This window comes from Scyliorhinus torazame, chromosome 10 (genome assembly GCF_047496885.1).
Source record: "Scyliorhinus torazame isolate Kashiwa2021f chromosome 10, sScyTor2.1, whole genome shotgun sequence".
Classification (NCBI taxonomy): Eukaryota; Metazoa; Chordata; class Chondrichthyes; order Carcharhiniformes; family Scyliorhinidae; genus Scyliorhinus; species Scyliorhinus torazame.
The window spans coordinates 46,595,239-46,618,048 of NC_092716.1; the positions used below are offsets into that span (position 1 = coordinate 46,595,239).

Here is a 22,810-nt window from a genome sequence, read left to right on the forward strand (position 1 = left end):
ATAGCACGTCACAGCCATTAGATCGCGGCAACATCTCTGCAACCACTCTCTCCAGCCCCATCACGATTTTATACATTTCAATTAGATTCCCTCTCATTCTTCTAAATTCTAGTGAATGCTTTGTTAGTTGAGAATATAAACAGTTCTGCAAAGCTGGACAACAAAGGAGACGTGGTGTAACTGACCATATCAAAGACTGTAGAAGGCAAGGAGGGGGAGAATATTGTTCAAGATTTGTTCGGGCTGTTATGCTGTTGGGACTATGTTCAATTGGTTCTAACTTTTCTCAATCCTCTGGAAGGAAGTAAATAACAATAAACTGGTATCTTACTTTGCAGAAAGGCAAAATACCATAATTGCTTAAAATATGAAATAAAAACAGAAAATGCTTGAAATACAGAGCCGATCAGGCAGCATTTGAGGAGGAAAAAATATTTCAGGTATGGCTCTTTACAAGTTCACATTTTATTTTTGTTCTTGCTTCATTTATTTTGTATTTGTAAATTGTGCCATGATCCTTCAAATGTAATTATAGATCATGGTGAAAAAAAAAAGACATGCAATTGACAACCACTATTTGCACTGCCTCATGATGTCCCAAAGCGCTCTACAGCAAACATAATATTTTCGAAATATGTCAATGTTGTAATGCAAGAAATGTGGCAGCCAATTTGTGCACAGTAAGGTTCCATGCATAATGGAACACAATAATCAGATAAACGGTTTTAGTGATGCTGAAAGTGGGATCTTTTCCATCCAACTAAGGGGAAAGCAGTCTTCTGACAGGGCAGCACTCGTGCAGTACTGCACTAGAGTCTAAGCTTTTATTTGTACTCCACTCCTGGTGTGGGAATTCAATAGATCAATTTTCTGATTCAAAGGTGAAAACACTACCATTGAACAAAGTTAGTTTCATTGCAATATTAAACAATCAGATACTGAATGCCATACACTTCAAAACAGAGAAAACACACATTTGTCACCTTAATGCAAATTGAATGCAATTCAGATTTAGAAAATGCAAATTTAAAGGGACAACAATTACATTGAGCAGTTCTATCTCGAAAAAGACCCACCGAAAATGTGGGGCCCAACGAAGTGGGAGGTACCCAATGGCCGAAAGAAGGGGGGCAACGAAAGGGGCCTCGCCCGACTGTTTGGCAAGATTCAACTCCAATTCAATCGATAAGTTTCCGGATGATACGCCTGTGGTGGGTCGTATCTCAAACAACGACGAATCACTGAAAGGAGATAGATCACTTGGTTGCATGGTGTACCAAAATCAACTTCTCTCTAAATGTTGGCAAAACCAAGGAACTGATCATCGACTTCAGGAAGTGTAGCACGACAGCAGCACCCCCCGCCATCTACATCAATGGCTCTGAAGTAAAGATGGTTGATAGCTTTAAGTTCCTGGGGGTCACCATCACCAACAGTCTGGCCTGGTCCACTCGTGATGATGCAACAGTCAAGAAAGCCCAACAACATTTCTACTTCCTATGGAAGCAAAAGAAATTTGGCATGTCTGCATCGACTCTCACAAACTTCTACAGATGTGCCATAGAGAGCATCCAATCCGGCTGCATCACAGCTTGGTATGGCAACTGCTCGGCCCAATATCGCAAGAAACTGCAGAGTGTGATGAACTCAGCCCAACGCATCACACAAGCTAGCCACCCTCCCATTGATTCTGTCTACACTTCCTGCTGCCTCAGGAAGGCAGGCAGCATTGTCAGTGACCCCTCACACCCAGGCTTTGCACTCTTCCAGACCCTTCCATCAGGCAGAAGATACAGAAGTCTGAAGACCCACACATCCAGACATAGGAACAGCTTTTTCCCCACAGCTACTAGCCTCCTCAACGACTCTCCCTTGGACTGATCTGTTCCCTTAAGAACACTATTCACGTTGCCTATGCTGCTCTGGCTCATATATTTGCTTTGTTTGGTCCTTGTTTCGCACTGTAACCAATCACTATTTGTCAATGTACTTTGTCGATTATTCTTTTTGTCTACTGTGTACGTTCCCTTGGCCACAGAAAAATTATTTTCACTGTATTTCGGTACACGTGACAATAAATAATTAATCAAAGGACAAGGGGGTAGGGAGAGCGAAAAGGAGATAGGCTCAACAAAAGAGAGGGGGACGGAGAGTGTGCTTAACAGAGGGGGAGGCTGCCCATAAAGGGGAGGGGGTGGTGGGGCATGACAAGGCAGGAGGGCACGGCAAAGGGAGGAGGGGCACGGCAAAGGGAGGCAGGGGGGCACGGCAAAGGGAGGCGAGAGTACTGACAAAGGGGAGGGGGTATTCAACAAATAGAGAGATTGAATATATCCCTCAATATTGGAGCAAAGACTGAAAAAGATTTGTCAGATGAATAACGCAGGATTCCTGAGGGGAAAGACAACAGAAGGATTTGAATAAGAGGATGAAATTTTTTTAATGTTTGCAGTCATATGCAGGATGAGTGAGCTTGATGGTGTGCATCATGGTGCAGGCTATCATACATGCAGCTCAGCTCAGCTTTGGTTTGGTCAGTTTGCTGCAGAATGGAGCATGGGAATGTCAAGTCAGGAAATGACATATAGATGAGAGATTTAACAGTTAATGTTCTGCAGCATGCGCAGAGAGGAGCTATGGTAACAAGGTAAGAGAAGGCAATGGGGTTCAGGAATGAAGCTGTTGGAAAAATGGGCATGAATTTAGAAGCCGGCAATCCTGTTCACTTGGAAGAGAGGGAGATTGGAAAAGGTTTGCTAACTTTCTCAGAAAAAAGGTTCATAGAATTTACAGGGCAGAAGTAGGCCATTCGGCCCATCGAGTCTGCACCTGCTCTTGGAAAGAGCACCCTACCCAAGGTCAACACCTCCACCCTATCCCCATAACCCAGTAATCCCACCCAACACTAAGGGCAATTTACCATTGCTAATCCACCTAACCTGCACATCTTTGGACTGTGGGAGGAAACCGGAGCACCCGGAGGAAACCCACGCACACACGGGGAGGATGTGCAGACTCCACACAGACAGTGACCCAAGCTGGAATCGAACCTGGGACCCTGGAGCTGTGAAGCAATTGTGCTATCGACAATGCTACCGTGCTGCCCCTAACTGTATTGGTTGAGAGTGTTGTCTTTAATAAAAGGGGTGATGATGGCAAACTTAAAAATGAAGCAGACAATAGCATGGGAGAGGGAACTAGTTATAATATCAGGTGGTATAAGGGCTTGGAAAGCAAGCTGCTTCATCACCAGTTTAAAAGGAAATGGGTTAGAAGAGCAGGGGAGGGGGAGCTCATTGGCAAAAGGCACTCAGAGCGGGCATAAAGGGAGTTAGGAGAGAATTTTGCTGGGTGGGCAAGGGATGGTGGCAGAAGCTGCAAAATGGACAAAGAAGCCCATGACTGCCTCATACTTGTTGTTGAAGACAAGGGTGGAGGGAGCATGAGAAAGGAATTACTGAGCTAATAGTGGAGAAAACAAGCCAAAGGTTATCTTACATTCCAGGATGTTTAGCAGAGGAGAGTAAGGCCAGATAATTCTTGATGTGGTCCCATGAGCTCTGGTCATATCTGTCTAAATCCATGTAAAACTTACTTGATGGGAAAACAAGTCATACTTAGACGAGATTTATTGAATAATGATAGTCACCTGTAGCTTATTGAAACAATATATCCTAAATATGAAAGCAATCTAATATGTTATATCTTAGCAATTTCATTATACTTTAGGAGAGATGAACAGTTCAAGGCAATAGTTGGATTTGTTGCTTTACACTTCTTCAAAAATCATATATTCCATCGGTCACCAATACAGTTGTTCAAAGGGCACGATGTGCTTTCAGTATAATAGCGCAAAATCAATACATTGGTATTTATCTGCATTAAATTCAGCCATTAATGATAAGATTATTGGTATAAATATCAAAACAGTCTGTTCCACTCCCAACATATGCAGTGTTGGCATAATCTCGGTCATGAAGTCAATCCATCTATGAACCCTGGTCAATGCCTCTAAGCTGATCCCTAGCTATTGTCCACTGCCAGACAGAATACAACACAGGAACTAAAATTTACCATATATCAATAACAGATGATTCAATTAAGTGTTACAACCTTGGGCTAATCAGTAAAGGTTATTTCACAGTCTCAAAACTAAAATTCTACAGCCGAGTATAAACATGTGAAATTCCATGGGCGGGATTCTCCACTCCCGCGCCAAAGTGCCCACGCCGTCGTGAACGCCGTTGAGGTTCACGACGGCGCGAAACGGCCCCGATCCTGATCGATTCAGGCCCCGACAATGGGCTAGGATCGGGGCCGCGTCATCTACATGTGCCAGGCCTTGTCGCCGCATAAAGGCGTCGCCGCATAGATGACGCGGCCGGCGCCGCATAACTGGCTTCACCCGCGCATGCATGGTTGCTGTCCTCTCCGAGTCCGCCCCGCAAGAAGATGGCGGACGGATCTTGCAGGGCCGTGGAAGGAAGGAGGTCCTCCTTCAGAGAGGACGGCCCGACGATCGGTGGGCACCGATCATGGGCCATGCCACATTTGAGGTACCCCCCGGTGCAGGATCCCCCCCCCCCCCCCCCCCTTTGCAGGCCGCCCCCCAGCGTTCCCACGCTGTTCCCGACAGCAGCGACCAGGTGTGGATGGCGCCGGTGGGAAGCCGCTCTTTTGGCCTGGCCACTCGGCCCATCCGGGCCTGAGAATAGCGGGGTTGCCGGAGAATCGCCATTTGGGTGTCTCCAGCGATTCTCCGGCCTGCGGCCCATGGAACTCGATGGAGCCGTTCCAGACGCTTGGGAGAATCGCGGGAGGGGATCGGACTGGCATCCTGGGAAATCTTGGCGGCCCAGGCGATTCTCCCAACCGGCGCGGGAGTGGAGAATCTCGCCCCATATGTATGCTGATGACACCAAGCTCTTACCTCTGTTATGGGTCAGGAATTAGAGAATCCCAAAGTGTATCATGGAGTTCACCTGACCCACAACTAGTAATAGATTGTGGTATGGGGAGCACACGGCCCACTCTACAAGTGTGGTACTTCAGAAATGGAAACTTCTTTTTTAAAGCAAAACAATGTTTATTCTATGAACTCGTTAACCTTTTTAAAACAAACAGTGAATATCTTAGCAACCATTAATTCAAAGATAACCCCCCAAAGAATACAACAAAGAAGTAACCCGCATGCTGTCCTTTTACACCCAAAAGACTTAACAAACCTTTAAACAGAAGCACATCAGAGTTTACATTCAATACTGAAAACATTTATAATTCTGAATTCACAGTACAGCTGCTTTGGCTGACTTCAGCTGCAACACACTGCAAAACGAAACCAAAAAGACAGACACACCCAAGCTTTCTCAAAGTGAAGCTAAATCGCTGGCTTTGAAAGCAGACAAGGCAGGCCAGCAGCACGGTTCAATTCCCGTAACAGCCTCCCTGAACAGGCGCCGGAATGTGGCGACTAGGGGCTTTTCACAGTAACTTCATTTGAAGCCTACTTGTGACAATAAGCGATTTTCATTTCATTCATTTTCAAAAGCAGAACCAGAGCTCAGCTCCACCCACACTGACATCACTGCAGTAACATGAGCAGTCAAACATTTCTTAAAGTGACATTCTCATGACACCTCATCACTATCTCTTGACACCTCCACTGCTTTGATTCGTCATGCTACTAATCCAGTATCCAGTACTGAATAAACAGAAATGCACCTCACTTAAATGCTTGCAAGACCAAATCTATTGACATTGGTCCGTTCCACAAACTCCATTTTATCGTCAACCTGGAAAAAATTGGAACTGGTAGCTATCCGAGTCTGAACCAGACCATTTGCAATCTCGCGTCTGACCCCATATCCATTGAATCAACAAGACTTCATTGCATCGTAATAATCACCAGTCTCAGCCCCTGCTTCAACACATCTGTTGCTAAAACCCTCATCCATGCCTTTGCTACCTCCAGACTTGACTATTCAAATGCTCTCCTTGCTGATGTTCCATCTTCCACCCGCTATAGATTTAGGTTTATCCAAAATTGTGTTGTCCCTGGTCCAGCAATACCTACAATTTTAAAATTATTCTTTAAATTACTCCATTGCCTGCATCTATAGCTTTCTTCAGTCCTGCAACTTTCTAAGTGCTCTCTTCTCCAGTTATGGTCTCTCGTGCATCCCAGATTGTCTTTGCCCCTCCGTTGGTGGTCATGCCTTCACTTGTCAAAGCTCTAAACTTCCCACCAGAAACTCTCTATCTCTCTCTCCCTTCCATTAAGGCACACCTCAAAATATCTCACTTTGACCAAGTTTTTGAAAGCCTGTCCATAAATCTATGTCAAGTTGTGTCTGATAATGCTCCTGTGAAGCATTGGAATGGTTTACCATGTTAAAATATATAAATACAAGATGTTGCTGTTTGTCTCAAATTTAGCGGCTGTTTTAGAAGAATTAAAAAGAGCAGATCGATTGTCGATTAATTCACAAAAACATAATTAATCGTTAAAAACTAGCTTACCCACACATGACAATAGTATACGTGTGCACCAATATATGATACAAATAAATATAGCCGAAGTGAATTAGAATGTTGCATTGGAACCCAATGCCTAGCTCTAGATTTTGCTAAAGATCTGCAGCTCGTGGCTCAATGAACCCAGATGAAGATCATTCAGCCTATCTTTTGTCATCTGTCCAAAAGGTGTAAACTGAAACCCTAAGTATAATTATTTGAATGTAAGGCAATGCAAATAAAAAAAGTGTTGCCAATTCTCAAAGCTAGTCAGTTTCTTATTTATAGTTGCCAGCTCAAACTGCTAGTGCTTTATTACTAAATCCTTTAATTTGTAAAATATAGTTATTATCTCCTTTTTGCTGCTACATATTTTGGCTGATCTTATCAGAATTCCAGCTGAACCACAAAAATAACTTTTAAGTGATTAAGAGAAAGGAATGTGTTATAACAGCAATATGGTCTTTATTTTCAATTAATTCACCCTATCACCATTACATTTACGCAATGCTTCTGCCAAAAGGGTAGTCATTTCATCACTCTATTGGTACAGTATGCTACTTTGTAAGTCACTCATTCATTTGCTTCTCCTCCATCTAGACTAGGAACCACTTGGAATAATATTAGCATCAGTACTTTTGGCTTTTCCCCGGGGTAGCAGGAATGTCTGAGGCACTTTACCTCTATGCTGCCATATATCAACTGACTCATGTTGCATGTCTAATCATGGGATGGATTCCTGCCAAGTTCAAAATATCCCATAAGATCAGGTGCAAAATCAGTCTCTGAATAGGAGGCAAATTCTTATCATGCAAATATGAAGACACAGCTTTCAAGGAGAAAAATAAATAAAATATCCAAGTTTTGTAGTTTAAACACTGAATTAATAAGGAGCATATTTTCCCAAGAAACTGGTTCGTTAGCTTGATCTTCTAAGGATTCAGAATTTTATTTGCACGTGAACTTTTTGTTACTTTAATAATTTGTTGCCTTTAGCTCAAGTGACTGTAGGCATGTATATTTACAGCAAGAGAACAAAATGGCTGGTAATCTGTACATAGCACACGACAATATCCATGAATAGAGGGGCTCCAAGCAAGAGAAGGTAATTTTTCTAATTCTGTTAATTTCAGCTCGACTGCAATTAAAAGAATTCCTGATAATATTCTGAAACAATTGACCACTGATAAAGAGTCATCCCATGTAAATGAAATAGCAATAGGCTCATCGCTCCTTGCACAGCTTCACAGCTCCATGTTTCCCAGATAAAATTAAGCCAGCACTTAAGACTGATTTGACTAGTGGCATCAATTCTGTGGATTGCTGGAAGCCTTGCTTGGTTATCAAGTCGAACAGGCATGGCCAAGCAGTCTGATCTTTCTATTCTTCATTAAGCAAATACGCAGGAATGGAAATGAAAACATAATAGCTATTTGATTTCCATCAAGATATTTTGCATATTGGTTCAGGACTGATAGTGGAATTTCATCAACTCTTTTCATGCTTTAAAAAAAAAAATTGCATCACTGAGCTGAGGCGCCTGCAGATTTCTTTACACACAAGATAGAGTTTCTTTTTGCAAAAAGGACAACTTAATGATAAAATGTCCTTTTTTAGAATACCTCCCAAAAACTCAATTTAAGGCCAACGTAATTACCGTTCAAAAATAAAGCATTTTAGGATCATCAATGGAATTGGTCAAAATGAACAATTCTGAGAGAAATAGAAATATTTTTTAAGGAAACATTGAAAGAAATGTGTTCATGACCAATTGTAAAACCTTTTTTTTAAAAAAAACTCAGGTCATTAGTGCACAAGAATCATAACTTCCAGACAAAAACTGTTAATTACCCTTCAGAAAATTGAGAGTTCAGCAAATTATTTAAAATAAAAATGTGAAATTAGCCTGACAGTCAAATAATCAACCTTTGTCAAGTTTATGGACGCGTGTGAGCAAAAGAAAATCGCTCAATTTGCAAAGTGGTCGCATCTCTAACATAGTGGTTCCAATTCAGACACGCAGTTATACAGTCTGCTTTAACAGTCCTATCATCAAACTTGTATTAATAAAGAGAAAACTTAACCAAAAATATTAATACTGGACTGGTGAGGAATGCCATTTGGTTCCTTCTTTCATAGTAGCTCAACACTGTCACACCATAATCTTTAACTAGGTCTTGGAATGATTGCAGAAACTTTGCTTTTGGTATCAGACACCTTGCCTCCCATTCAGAGTCTGATTTTGCACTTGATTATATAGGATATTTTGAACTTGGCAGGAATGCATCCCATGATTAAACATGCCACGTGAGTTTTCATTAGCACCGAGGTAACAATGTTAATAATTATAAAAAGGGTAGGGCAGGCTGAATGGAGGCAGTTTGTGGCGGTGGAGGGATCCAGAAGGAGGGGCATAGATAAATCATTGAAGCGGAGACATTTAGGATTGAACGTGGAAGAAATGGTTTTTCAATGGATTGTCAACTCTTTAATGCACCATCAGAATTAGTGATTGAAATGCAGATTATGTCAACATTTCAACGGTTACGTAGGTGTTTGAAGGCAGGAGAGATAAAGGTGTAGGGAATAGAACCATTGCTCATATGGAGGATAAATAACATGGATTGTTTGGGCCGAACACTCTATTATGAAATTTCAGAAATTACATCCTGCCCAGGTGGCCATTGCAAACCATTTTTGCTGTGGAAAATATGCTTATCATAGAATTTACAGTGCAGAAGGAGGCCACTCGGCCCATCGAGTCTGCATCGGCCCTTGGAAAGAGCACCCTACCCCAAGTCCACACCTCCACCCTATCCCTGTAACCCAATAACCCCATGCAACCTTTTTGGACACTTAAGGGCAATTTAGCATGGCCAATCCACCTATCCTACACATCTTTAGACTGTGGGAGGAAACCGGAGCACCCGGAGGAAACCCACGCAGACACGGGGAGAATGTGCAGACTCCGCACAGACAGTGACCCAAGCCGGGAATCGAACCTGGGACTCTGGAGCCGTGAAACAACTGTGCTAACCACGGTGCTACCATGCTGCCCCTTCTTTTTTTTTTTTTTGCTGTCTCCCTCCCTCCCAGCAGCGAGAGGCCCTGTCCCCTCCTGACCGCCAGATGCCGTTGCCCCCCTCCCACCGTCCCTGTCGCCGCCTGACACCACTGCTGCTCCTCCCAAGCTCACCTCTTCCCGGCTCCAGCCACAGCTCTTCAGCGGGAACATCTGGGGCCTGCCTGGGGCTGTGGCAGCCATATTCCTTAATCCATGCGATTAAAGGGGCAGGTGGCAATGTGATACAAAATCCACTGATAAAGAAAGCAGATATTAGTGGCAAACTGTTGTTTCGTGTAGATCAAAGGAAAGCTATGGTGTCTTCCAATGATCCGTATTGGGACCACTGTTCTTTCGATATATATTAATGACATGCCCCACTTGAGCATAGGGGCATACTTTAAAAGTTTACAGCCGGCATAAAATCAAGTAGGTAATGATAATAATTCCAGCAGACTTATGGAGGAACTAAATAGACGGGTAAAAAGAGTAGACACATAGCAGATGAAATTTGATGCAGAGAAATGTGATGTGATGCATTTTGGGAAGGAAGTGGGCTGTAGAATAAAGAGTAGTCCACTGCCTCAAATCTTTGAAGTGTTTTTTTTTTAAAAAGTACATGGGAAAATACAAAAGCAAGGAGGTTATGATAAACCTTTAAGAGGAAGCAGATTCAATAGTGACTTTCAATAGGTAATTTGATATATACTTTGAAAGGAGAAATTTTCAGAGCTGTAGGAAAGCAGAGATGAGCTGGATAGCTCTAAGTGCTGGTAGACACGATAGGCTGAATGATCTCTTTCTGTGCTGTATATTTCTATGATTGGAATTTACCTTTTCCCATTTTATGTGTTGACCAGTCATCCTGGCTAAAATTGAATTATTTCTCCAGATCTGCTTAATTCTGTTTTATTTATGTATTTTGTTCAGCTTTATGAAGTTGCTTTACACAAATCTGATGGGCTGAATGAACTCCTTCTGCACTGAAGGAATTCTATGGAAAAGAAGTGGCTGCAGAGATAGTGGATGCATTGGTTATAATCTTCCAAATTTCCTAAGATACTGGAACGGTCCTCGTGGATTCGAAAATAGCAAATTTTATTCAAGAAAGGCGGCAAACAGAAAACAGGAAACTACAGGCAGCTAGCCTAACATCTGTCATAGGGAAATTGCTAGATCAATTATTAAGGGGGTTATAGTAGGACATTTAGAAGATCCTAATTTGATCACACAGCGTTAACATTGATTTGTGATAGGGAAATCATGTCTAACTAATTTATTTGAGTCTTTTTATGAAGTAACAAGCAAGATGGATAACGGGTAACCTGGAAATGTGGTGGACTTAAATTTCCGGAAGGCATTTGATAAGGTGCAACATCAAAGGTTACCATACAAGGTAAGACATGGATAAAGGATCAGATAACTAACAGGAAGCAGAGAGTAGGGATAAATGGGTTCTTTTTCAGGTTCATCAGCTGTAATAAGATATGGATAAAGGATTGGATAGCTAACAGGAAGCAGAGAGTAGGGTTAAATGGATCTTTTTTAGGTTGGTAAGCTGCAAGTGGTCGCCACAAGGATCAGAGCTGGGGCCTCAACTCTTTCCATCTATATCAATGATTTGGATGAAGGGATCGAACGTATGGTCGCTCAATTTGCCGATGACACCAAGATGTGTAGGAAAGTAAGTTATCAAGAGGAGGTAGAGAGTTTGCAAACGGATATAGACAGGTTAAGTGAGTGGGCAAAATATTGACAGATGGAGCATAATATGGGAAAATATAAACTGATCTACTTTGGCGGGGAGAACAGAAAAGCAGCACATTATATAAATGGGGAGATTGCAGATCACTTAAGATACAGAGGAATCTGGACGTCCTTGCACATGAATCACAAATAGTATGTACAGCAAGTGATTAGGCAGGCAAATGGAATGTTGGTGTTTATTGCAAGGGGAATGGAATATAAAAGCGGGAAGCTTTACTGCAACAGTAGAGTCTTGGTGAGACCATGGGGGGGGGATTTACCGACCACCCGGCCGCGTGTTTTCCGGCAGCAGAGGCAGCCCGCCAGCAGGATCTTCCGACCCCGCCATTGTCAATAGGATTTTCCAGTGACAGCACCTTTGTGGCCCGGAAACCCATGCACTGGCTTGGGACCGGAGTTTCCCACCGGTGTGAACAGTCGGTAAATGCCGCTCCACACCTGTAATACTGTCTGCAGTTTTGATCTCCTTATTTGAAAAAATATATAATTGCATGAGAAGCAGTTCAGAGATGTGCACTTGATTCATTCCTGATGAGGGGTTTATCTCATGAAGAAACATTGAACAGGTTGGGCCTAAATCCATTGGAACTTAGAAAAATGAACGGTAATCTTATTGAAACATTTAAGACCCTGAGAAGATTTAACAGGGTAGATGCTGGGAGCATGCTAAGAAGAAGTGATCTATAGTTTTAAGATGGAGATGAGGAGAAATGTTTTCTCTCCAAGGGTCGTTAGTCTGTGAAATTCTCTTCCCCAGAAAGGAATGTGGGCTGGGTCATTGAATTTATTCAAGGCAGATTTAGACAGACTTTTGATAGACAAGGGAGTCAAGTGTTATGGGGGTGCAGATGACAAAGTGCAGTTGAGACCACAACCATTATCTTATTGAATGGCAGAGCAGACTCAAAGGTCTGAATTAGCTATTCCTGATCTTTAGTCCTATGTTCTTATCTGCCCTCGCAGCTCAGACCTCCGACACAAAGTAACTGCCTCATGGATATTTCCTGCCCCGTCGATCCGGCTTTAGTATGCAATGGGAATATTGGTGGCCACACTGAATGTAGTACTTACGCAGGGGTCTGACCAAACTATAAAGTTTCAGCTTGATATTGTCAGACTTGCACTCTCCCAACATGGCAATACTGCTCAGAGCTTTGTCAACCTTAGCGATTGCATTTTGTCAGTTCAACACTGTTCATTCACAGGGCGGCACAGTGGTGCACTGCTGTCTATGGCGCTGAGGATCCGGGTTCGATCCTGGCCCTGGGTCACTGTCCATGTGGAGTTTGCACATTTTCCCCCTGTCTGCGTGGGTTTCACCCCCAAAACCCAAAGATGTGCATGGAAGGTGGACTGGCCACTCTAAATTAGCCCTTAATTGGAAAAAATAATTGGGTATTCTAAATTAAAAAAACAAAACACTGTTCATTCACTACTTCTTCATACATCCTTTATGGGTGGCACGGTGGCACAGTGGTTAGCACTGTTGCCTCAGAGCACCAGGGGCCCGGGTTCAATTCCCGCCTTGGATCACCATCTATGTGGAGTTTGTACGTTCTCCCAGTGTCTGCATGTGTTTCCTGCGGGTGCTCCGTTTCCTCCCAGAGTCCAAAGATATGCAGATTAGGTGGATTGGCCTTGATAAAATTGCCCCTTAGTGTTCAAAAGGTTACGTGGGGTTATTGGGTTACAGGGATTAGGTGGGATATGGGCATTGGTAAGGTATTCTTTGAGAGGGTTGGTACAGACTCGATAGGCCAAATGGCCTCCTTCTGCATTGTTGTGATTCTACGATTCTATGATTATTCCATTGTTTATTGTTCATATTGAATTTCCTTTGTCACAGTTCTACATGTTTGGCTAGTTATTGTGGTTCCATGGATACAGAGTCAGACTTGACTGCTCACTTGCTTTATATGTCCTTTTGGATTTTGAGAAAATTACTTTTCATTTCTGATTGCTTAGGAACCCTAGAACCAAGTGTGATTTCCCAACTTTGTACATCACCTGGGATATTAAGTTACTCTCAATGGTGGTGACTATGAAACTATCATCAATTGTTGTAAAAATCCATCTGATTCACTAATATCCTTCCGGGAAGGAAAGAAATTTACCACCATTACCCGGGCTGTCCTACATGTGACTCTGGACCCACAGCAATGTGGTTGACTCTTAACTGTCCTCTGAAATGGCCCTAGCAAGCTACTCAGTTCATGGGGCAATTAGGGATGAGCAACCAATGCTGATTTTGCCAGCGACACCCACATACCAGATTTATAAAAAGTTACCCAGTATCCACTTTTAGCAATTTCTTTTAAAAAAATTTTTTTTAAATTTAGAGAACCCAATTATTTTTTTCCAATTAAGGGGCAATTTAGCGTGACCAATCCACCTACCCTGCACATCTTTGGGTTGTGGTGGCAAAACCCACACAAACACGGGGAGAATGTGCAAACTCCACACAGTGATCCAGAGCCGAGATCGAACCTAGGACCTCGGCGCCGTGAGGCAGCAGTGCTAACCATTGCGCCACCGTGCTACTCCACGTTTAGCAATTTTTGTGTACTTGCAAGTCTCACCATGAACAGCCACTAATTTGAATTTGTGCAACACCATTCAGCAGAACCCTGTGAAGACCTTCCCGGAATTTCAAGTACATTCTGTAGAGGATTGCCTACTGCCAACTTGGTACAACACTTTTTGCTGAAAGTTAAGGAAATTGAACAGGCATGATCATCCCCATCTGAAACAATGCCAAGGGCCAATTCCTAAATTTCTTTCTATAATGGAATGTTAGATTATCTTGGTTAACAATGAAACAAGGAGGTACAACTAAAGCACACTGTTTAATTTAGTTATAAACATCTTTCTCTCTCTCTCTCTGCGCACTTCCCTCTCAGAGAAGCACCTCAGTCATTCAAAGTTTGGTGTTCATGGACTCCTGCAGGTAAGGAAGAGATATAAGGAGTCAATGCAAAATACTGGGCTTCTAATCTTTCAACCTTTTAACCTAATGGGAACAAAGCTAATGCTCATATGGAGGATAAATACCAATGCGGATGGCTGTGCCAAATGTACTCATTATGAGGTGTCTTGGTTGCCGCAAAACCATCTTGACTTGGAACTATATTGTAGTCCTTTCACTGTTGCTGGGTCAAAATCCTATAAATCCCTCCCCAACAGAACACATGGACTGCAGCAGCTCAAGGCAGCAGCTCACCATCACATTCTCAAGAGCAATTAGAGATGGGCAATAAAAACACTGGCCGACATCCCGTGAAATAAGGAAAATCACTTTTTAATACTTTAAGTTGTTGGTTAAAGGCAGGCTCACAGAAATGTTTGATGAAGAACTTTCCTTAAAAGTCACACAATGACAAAGCCTGGCAGATTCCCAAAATTCAGGAATCAGAAAGGAGACTGTTATTCAAAATGTTGGTATCAGGCTTCAGTTTCAAAGCAGAGGAATGAGGGGTGCCAGGAGATATCAGTAAGTCGGGTGCTTCTATATGATAAACAATTCTGTAAAACAAACTTTTACAAACCTATCTTCAATATAAACAAAACATTGCCATCTTTTAGTACTTCTGCTGGAAATGCAGTTTTGTTGCAAAATTACAACACAATTAAAGCAAGCGAAAGGAGAAGAAAATGTGCAATTCTTTTTAAAAATGAATTTAGAGTACCCAATTGTTCTTTTTTACAATTAAGGGACAATTTAGCGAAGCCAATCCACCTACCCTGCACATCTTTTGGGATGTGGGGATGAGCCCCACGCAGACACAGGTAGAATGTGCAAACTGGGCAGCACGGTAGCACAGTGGTTAGCACTGTTGCTTCACAGCTCTAGGGTCCCAGGTTCGATTCCTGGCTTGTGTCACTGTTTGTGCAGAGTCTGCACATTCTCCCCGTGTCTGCGTGGGTTTCCTTCGGGTGCTCCAGTTTCCTCCCACAAGTCCCGACAAACATGCTGTTGGGTAAGTTGGACATTCTGAATTCTCCCTCCATGTACCTGAACAGGCGCCGGAATGTGGCGACTAGGGGCTTTCCACAGTAACTTCATTGCAGTGTTAATGTAAGCCTACTTGTGACAATAAAGATTAGTATTATTATTACTCTACACGGACAGTGACCAGGGGCCGGGATCGAACCCGAGTCCCCGGTGCCATGAGGCAGCAGTGCTAACCACTGCACCACCATGCCGGATGTGCAATTACTTGGATTGAAGTTTTGGATAAAGGTTCCACTTCTGTCCCCTTCTTTAATATTGACTTTATGTTTTATACCAGCCTAGTTCAAACCTATTGTCCTGGCAGAGTTCACATCAAAAGTCAGCTAATTTTTCAGGTAGATAATGACCTGTGTTCCTCTTCACAACGTTTCTAGGCAAGGCTATATTGGTTCAAATTTGTACATGCTAGAATACTAATTGATGCGACTTATATGAGTATATACACAGGTAGCTTTCCAACCCTTAGAATGGTCAATACTGTAGTTTTGTTCCAGTTTAACAAGCTTTTATTAAATATATAAATTGACATATCTATGAAAAAAGCTTAAAATACAAAAGCACTATACTTGAAAGGGACCGATCAATAAGATTAATACACATGGGTCAAACAATGATAAAACTTGAAAATAGCAGAGTAAAGCACATCTGACCAAGTCAGATAGCTGTCTTAAATGTATTTACACATAGTACATTCTAAAAAAGTATTAAAGAGATTGTATTTGCAGCAATTTAAAAACAAAAGCTATCATCTGTGCACAAAACAACTTTTAGATCTCACTAATGTAACTATCACACACATACATTGAAATCTTAGTCAAATCTCGCAATCTACAAAACGTAAGGTAAACAACCATGTTTTGTTCGTTAGCTGCCCATTGCTGCTATAAATAACTTGTGTCCAATTGAACAATGGTTCTGGTGCAGTAGTATTTTTAATTTAGATTGACACAAATAAAGCTGTATCATATACATCATGCTGCGGATCATCAGATTTGAATTGGACCATGATGCATGTGAAGACTTTCAAATGGTTAGGACTGCAATAATAGGCATTAACTTGCACTAAAGAAAGTTTGAAAGAGAATTATAAATCACAGCTAACAGCAAGATAGACAGACACATTTTATTATCACTGGTCAAAATGTACTAATCAACCTTTATTAAAAAACTTGTGGTCATTGATCGTTGAAAGAAAAAATATACCAACACTAAAATCAATGAATGAGTGACACAACAATACACCGTGCGTCCCATTTTGCAATCTAAAACTGAAGTTTAATGAAGCAAAGTAAGCATGGTAAAAAACGTTCCACAAGGGTCTGTGCAGTAAAACTGGTGTCTGAAGTGGTTTGGTGGATTGGACATGCTAAATTGCCCTTAGTGTCCAAAAAGGCTAGATGGGGTTATTGGGTTTTGGGGATAGGGTGGAAGTGAGGGCTCGATGGGCTGAATGGCCCCCTTCTGCACTGTATGTTCTATGTTTTAACCCGTAACTAACAACTCATTTACATGGGTCTTATAACAATGGAAATGCACTTCCTTTGTGATGAAGAGGAGATGTTATTGGAAGTGAAGCTCTAGATAAAATAGGGCTCCAAGGTTACAACCAGCCTAGTTTCACCAGAGGCCGAGGGAAACGTTGGAAACTGCGTACACAGTATAGAGTTTGTGCAGGGGCTGAGAATCATTAATTCACTCTTTCTAATGCCTAGCTGCTGAAATTGCAGCTTATCTAAAAGTGGATCCTGGGCAAGTGGTCTGAATGCAGATGATGTTACCAAGAAGATGCCCATCGCTGAGGGAGTCAACAATTACATTTGGAGGACATCAGAGACAACAGAGTACAGAGTGCAAGAGAAACCATAGAGTAGAAGCTCTGGCTGTGATTGGGTAGTTAAGAGTGAAAGTAAGCAAGAGCATTTGCACTAAGATGGACATCAGAGGAGAGGCATTGAAGGGGGATTCCTCGGCAACTGAGATGATAAAAAGGGATAATGCAAAGTTACAGACCAAATATCATTTGTAACTTTCCTAAGAGTCATTTTAATGCTCTAGCAGGGATGAAAACCCATTGGAAAGATTAAAATAAGGAGTTGGAAGAAGCATGTGCACAGAATGTAAGTGACAATACATTCAAGAACACTGGAGAATCAAGGGAGGTCTGAGATGTGGTGGTAAACATTTGAGCAGGGCCAAGGGTGGGGGTTTGAGAATGGGGGTGATTATGTCAATTTTGAAAGGGGTGACAAAGTGACTATTGAGAGGGAACCATTCATCAGGAAGGGATGTTGGAGGGTCAGCAGTTTATTGGAAGCAGTGTAAAAGGAGAAAATGGACTAAAGAGGTTGGTATCATGGATAATATAAGCTCAGAGCCCATGTGGATAGATGAAAGAAAAATGAAAGAGAAGATTGTGGGCTAAATTATTTCAATGGTTGGCACATAACAACAGGAACGGGAAATACTGCAACATAAACTTATGTTAGTACTAATGTTTTAATGAACTGGCAATAGTATATGGTGTGCCCTTGCTATTCTCTGTGCAATGAGTTCCTGATACTGACGGAGCTTCAGCCAATGCAAATGAGGCCATTTGTTTTACAGTACCACTCTCCTAAAACTGCCTTATGGCCAGCTAAAAGTGACTCAGACAAATGTCTATTTTCAGAGCTAGGGAAGGCCAGGGGAGGATTGATGAATAGGTCCCTCAAGTCCAATGATGTTGCAATATGATGAAAGACAAAACTTGTTGGAAAAATTGTACTAGCACGAAACTGAGCCAAAGACAGGAGTTGGAAATGCAAGCTTTAAAACTCAGCTAAGCCACAGTACTACATGCCAACCACTAAAGAACAAAGACTTGCAATACACGACAGGCTTAACCACCGTCACTCATCCTGGTGCCAAGAAAATAGTATAGCTGGTGAGATATTTAATGATTTCACAATTATTATAATTTTTGCACTGCCCCATAAAATCTTCCAACTTCAGTATTTTAATATTTAACTCATCTTAACTACTCCAGTTTAATCACTTCTGCTAAAGCAAAATATAAGTACACTCTGCCAGAACTCAAAGCACAAACTATCCAGCCAAGTATGCAGACAAGAGTTTCATGATAAGCATCCTGATAACAGATAGAAAATAGCAGCATATGCGAACTTTCCCACAATCCAGAAATCTTGAGACAAGGCAACTGGCCTATCAGTCCACTAACCCCTTCTGAAAGCTTCCAGCCGCTCACCAGCTCCCTTCCTGAACTTGACCATGAAAGAGCAAGGGGAGTGATTGTGATGGAATGAACTTGCCACAAAACAGGTCCCTCCGCAATTCACTGAACTTGATATAAAACAGATAATCTCTTTGTCCTTCAGACTGTTATCTAGTCTGTGACCCTGAATTCATCTTCAAAACTGAAGGAAAAATAACATACTGCAGATGTTTTCTATTAGTTGAAAAGCTCCTGAAACCACAATGTTTAATGGCACAAAATCAGACCCATTACCAAGGGAGGTTGGGCTGTCACACGTATTTCAATAGCCAAATTGCTTTAACAAAGAACAATTTTTTTTTGCAAAACAACGGTAACATTCACCACTTGGAAAGGAAGTCACATCCTGTGACATCAGCACTAAGTGTGCAATATGTGAATGAAAATGTAAAGATTATTAAAGCTCAACAAAGCATCACAGGCATTTCAGGTTCAGCTGGTTTTCCATCAAATGCTAGTAAAAAAAACAGGTCTGGAGTTAAAAAACGATTGACTCATGGCTGATTAATGTGTGCATTTGAAGGCTGAATGAAAATTAGGTTGAAAATTCAAGCCCCAAAAAGAATAAAAATATAAAGCAAGACCATATTAAGACTTCTCAGCCGAAGGACTAAACTATATTAACGTTAATAATAAATTAGTGAAATCAATTATGCAAAATTAATGTCTGAGGCTAAAAATCCAAGTGCGTTAAAAGGAAACGGCGCCTCAAAAAGGTACATGCATGTCTGAATAAACTTGCTCGCTAATCTAATCCTCTGTCCAGTGTTTTGAGCTAGGTCCAGCTTTGTGAAAAAAAAATCCTTCATGTCATATTTAAAATGTTGTCTTTGTTCAATTAACTAGAATACTCATTTAGACTTCCGGTGGCAGCTATGAGGGAGTAAGTCGCACGTTTGGTGGCTCCCACTCTGGCCGGACTTTTGGACCTTTTTCCCCGACTTTTTCGAGTTTTGAGTTTTGGCTTTGAAGGCGCAGACGATTAGGCTCTGGATCCACACAGTGGTGCATGGAATGGAGAACCGCAAGGGACCGAAAAGGAAGAAATAAAAGGATAAGCAAGGGCTAGGTGGAGGTGGCAGCTGAAGACAACATGGCTGATGTTCGGACCCCTGCTGCGACGGCCCAGCCATTGATGGAAGAGCTGATGCAGGTCATCCAGGAGGACTTTGCCAGACAGAAACGGGACTGTCTTGACCCGATAAAGGAGTCGATCGATCGGCTGGAGCGCAGGCTGGATGCCCAGGATCGGACGATTCAGAAGTTGGACAAAGCGCTGGCGGACCAGGAGGCGCACCAAACGGTGGTCAAACTAAAGGTGGGGATGTTGAAGGATCAGCAAAGAGGCTGCTGGAGAAGGTGGAAGATCTGGAAAACAGAGCTCGCCGGCAGAACTTAAGAATTGTCGGTCTCCCTGAAGGGGCTGATGGGGCTGATGCGGGCGCATTTGTGGCGAGTATGTTCCAGAAGCTTCTGGGGGAGGGGGCTTTTCCCGACCGTTGGAGGTGGACAGGGCGTACAGGGCGATGGCGAGGAAGCCATGGCCGGGGGACTGCCCCAAGGGCGATGGTGGTCCGGTTCCACAGAGTTTTGGATAAGGAGTGTGTTCTCCAGTGGGCTAAGCGTACTAGGAGTTGCAAATGGGACAATAGCATATTGCGTGTCTGTCAGGACCGGAGTGTGGAGGTGGCCAGAAGGAGGGCAGGCTTCAACCAAGTGAAGGAGATCCTGTTTAAGAAGGTGGTGAAATTTGGGCTGCTTTACCCGGCGTGTCTGTGGGTTACGCACGAGGTCCAGCACCATTATCTTGAGTCGCCGAAGACGAGATGGACTTTGCCAAGAAGGGCTGGTGCTGAACTGAGAACTTTTTGTTTTAAGTTGTAACTTTTCCGAGTGATGTTTATATGTTTTGATTGTCGTTTTTATTCTGCTTTGAAGTTTGGATGAAGGTGGGAAAGTAAAATTTGGTTTCTATGGGTTTTCGGTGTTTTGGTGGGGATGGCTGGCAGGGGCTTTTTACTTTTTTATTACTTTGATTTGCACTATTGGGGGGGGTTCTTTGTGGGTTTTTTGTTTTGGGTTGTCTCCTATGGTAATTGGGCGATTGTTCGGTCTCCGTTTGAGGAGGGAAGTGGTTTCGATGGGCGGGTGAGTAGGGAACACTAGGTGGGAGACTTCTTGGCACCGGAGGTGAGGGTCACCAGGCTAGCTGGATGAGCTAGTCTACGGAAGCACAGTGGGTGGGGGGGGGGGGGGGGGGGGGTGTATATGATTAATATATGGCAGGGGTTAGGTTACAAAGGGGGGGGGGGGAGAAAGAGTTACTCTGCTGACGAGGGAGGGACTTAGGTTTTGGGACAGAAAGGAGGTCGGGGCTGCCAAGAGGCGGACCGATGGTGGCGCGGCGGCGCATGGGCTGGGGGCGGGCCCAGGGAAGGGGATGGCTGATCGGTGGAGGGGGGGGGGGCACGGTGCCCTCCTACCAGGCTGATCACGAGGAATATTAGAGAGCTGAATGGGCCGGTCAAGAGGGCACGAGTGTTCGTGCATCTGAGGGTTCTGAAGGCGGACGTGGTGATGTTGCAGGAGACACACCTGATGTGGCGGATCAAGTCAGGCTAAGGAAGGGTTGGGTCAGTCAGGTCTTTCATTCGGGGCTGGACACCAGGACTAGAGGGGTGGCGATTTTAATCAATAAGCGGGTGCAATTCCAGGTGGGCAGTATAGTCTTGGACGGGAGTGGCCGTTACGTCATGGTGAGCGGCAAGCTGGAGGGGAGGAAGGTAGTCTTGGTTAACGTATACGTGCCAAACTGGGACGATGTAGAATTTATAAAGAGGGTACTGGGGAAGATACCTGACCTGGACTCGCACAAGTTGGTGATGGGAGGGGATTTTAATACGGTCATCAACCCCGGTCTGGACCAGTCGTGTTCGAAACGGGGAGGGGGCCAGCAATGGCAAAGGAACTGATAGGGTTCATGGATCAGATTGGGGGGGGGGGGGGGGGGGGTGGGGGGGTCGACCCATGGAGGTTTAGGCAGTCGACGGGGAGGGAGTTTTCTTTTTATTCGCATGTGCATAAGGTTTACTCCCGGATTGACTTTTTCATTCTGAGCAGGGATTTGCTGGCGCGGGTGGTGGACACGGGGTACTCGGCCATCACTATTTTGGATCATGCCCCACACTGGGTGGAACTGCAGGTTAGTGAGGAGAGCTTCCAACGCCCGCAGTGGCGATTGGACGTGGGCTTGTTGGCGGACGAGGCGGTGTGCGAGAGGGTGAGGAAGTGCATCCAGAACTACCTGCAGGTCAATGACACAGGGGAAGTCTCAGCAGCGGATGTCTGGGAGGTGCTGAAGGCAGTGGTGCGAGGGGAGCTGATTTCGATTCGGGCTCATAGGGACAGGACGGATAGGGCAGAGACAGACTGACTGGTTGAGGAGATTCTACAGATAGATAGGAGGTATGCGGCGGCCCCGGGGGTGGAGCTGTTAAGGGAACGTCGGAGGCCGCAAGCTGAGTTCGGGGTGTTCTCCACAGGTAAAGCAGTAGAGCAGCTTAGAAAGGCGAGGGGGGCGTTTTATGAACATGGGGAGAAGGCCAGCAGAATGCTGGCACAGCAGCTTAGGAAGAGGGAGGCGGCCAGGGAAATAGAAAAGGTGGTCGATGGGATGGGAATTTGGTAGGGGACTCGGCGGGGCTAAACAGGGCGTTCAGGGGCTTTTACAGTAGACTCTATCACTCGGAACCCCCCACGGGGCCCCGAGGGGATGAGGCGCTTTTTGGACGGACTGACCTTCCCAAGGGTAGGCAGGGAGGTGGATGGGCTGGGTTGCCCTGATCAGGGCCAAAGAAATAGCTGAGGGCTTGAAGGCAATGCAGTCGGGTAAGGCCCCGGGGCCGGACAGGTATCCAGTGGAATTCTACAAGAAATTCTCGGTGATATTAGGGCCGTTGTTGGTCAAGGTTTTCAATGAGGCAAGGGATAGAGGGGTGCTGCCCCCGACGATGTCACAGGCCACTATTTCATTAATCTTGAAGCGAGACAAGAACCCGGAGCTATGCGGGTCATATAGGCCGATCTCACTGCTTAATGTGGATGCCAAGCTGATGGCCAAGGTTTTGGCCTCCAGGATTGAAGATTGTGTGCCGGGTGTGATTATGGAGGATCAAACCGGGTT

General features: G+C 43.7%; 1 protein-coding gene across 6 annotated transcripts in view; it reads right to left on the reverse strand.

Annotated features, from left to right (window-relative positions):
• zfpm1 (zinc finger protein, FOG family member 1) overlaps positions 1–22,810 on the reverse strand; it is a 292,105-nt gene that overhangs the window by 224,456 nt on the left and 44,839 nt on the right. The window lies entirely within an intron of this gene.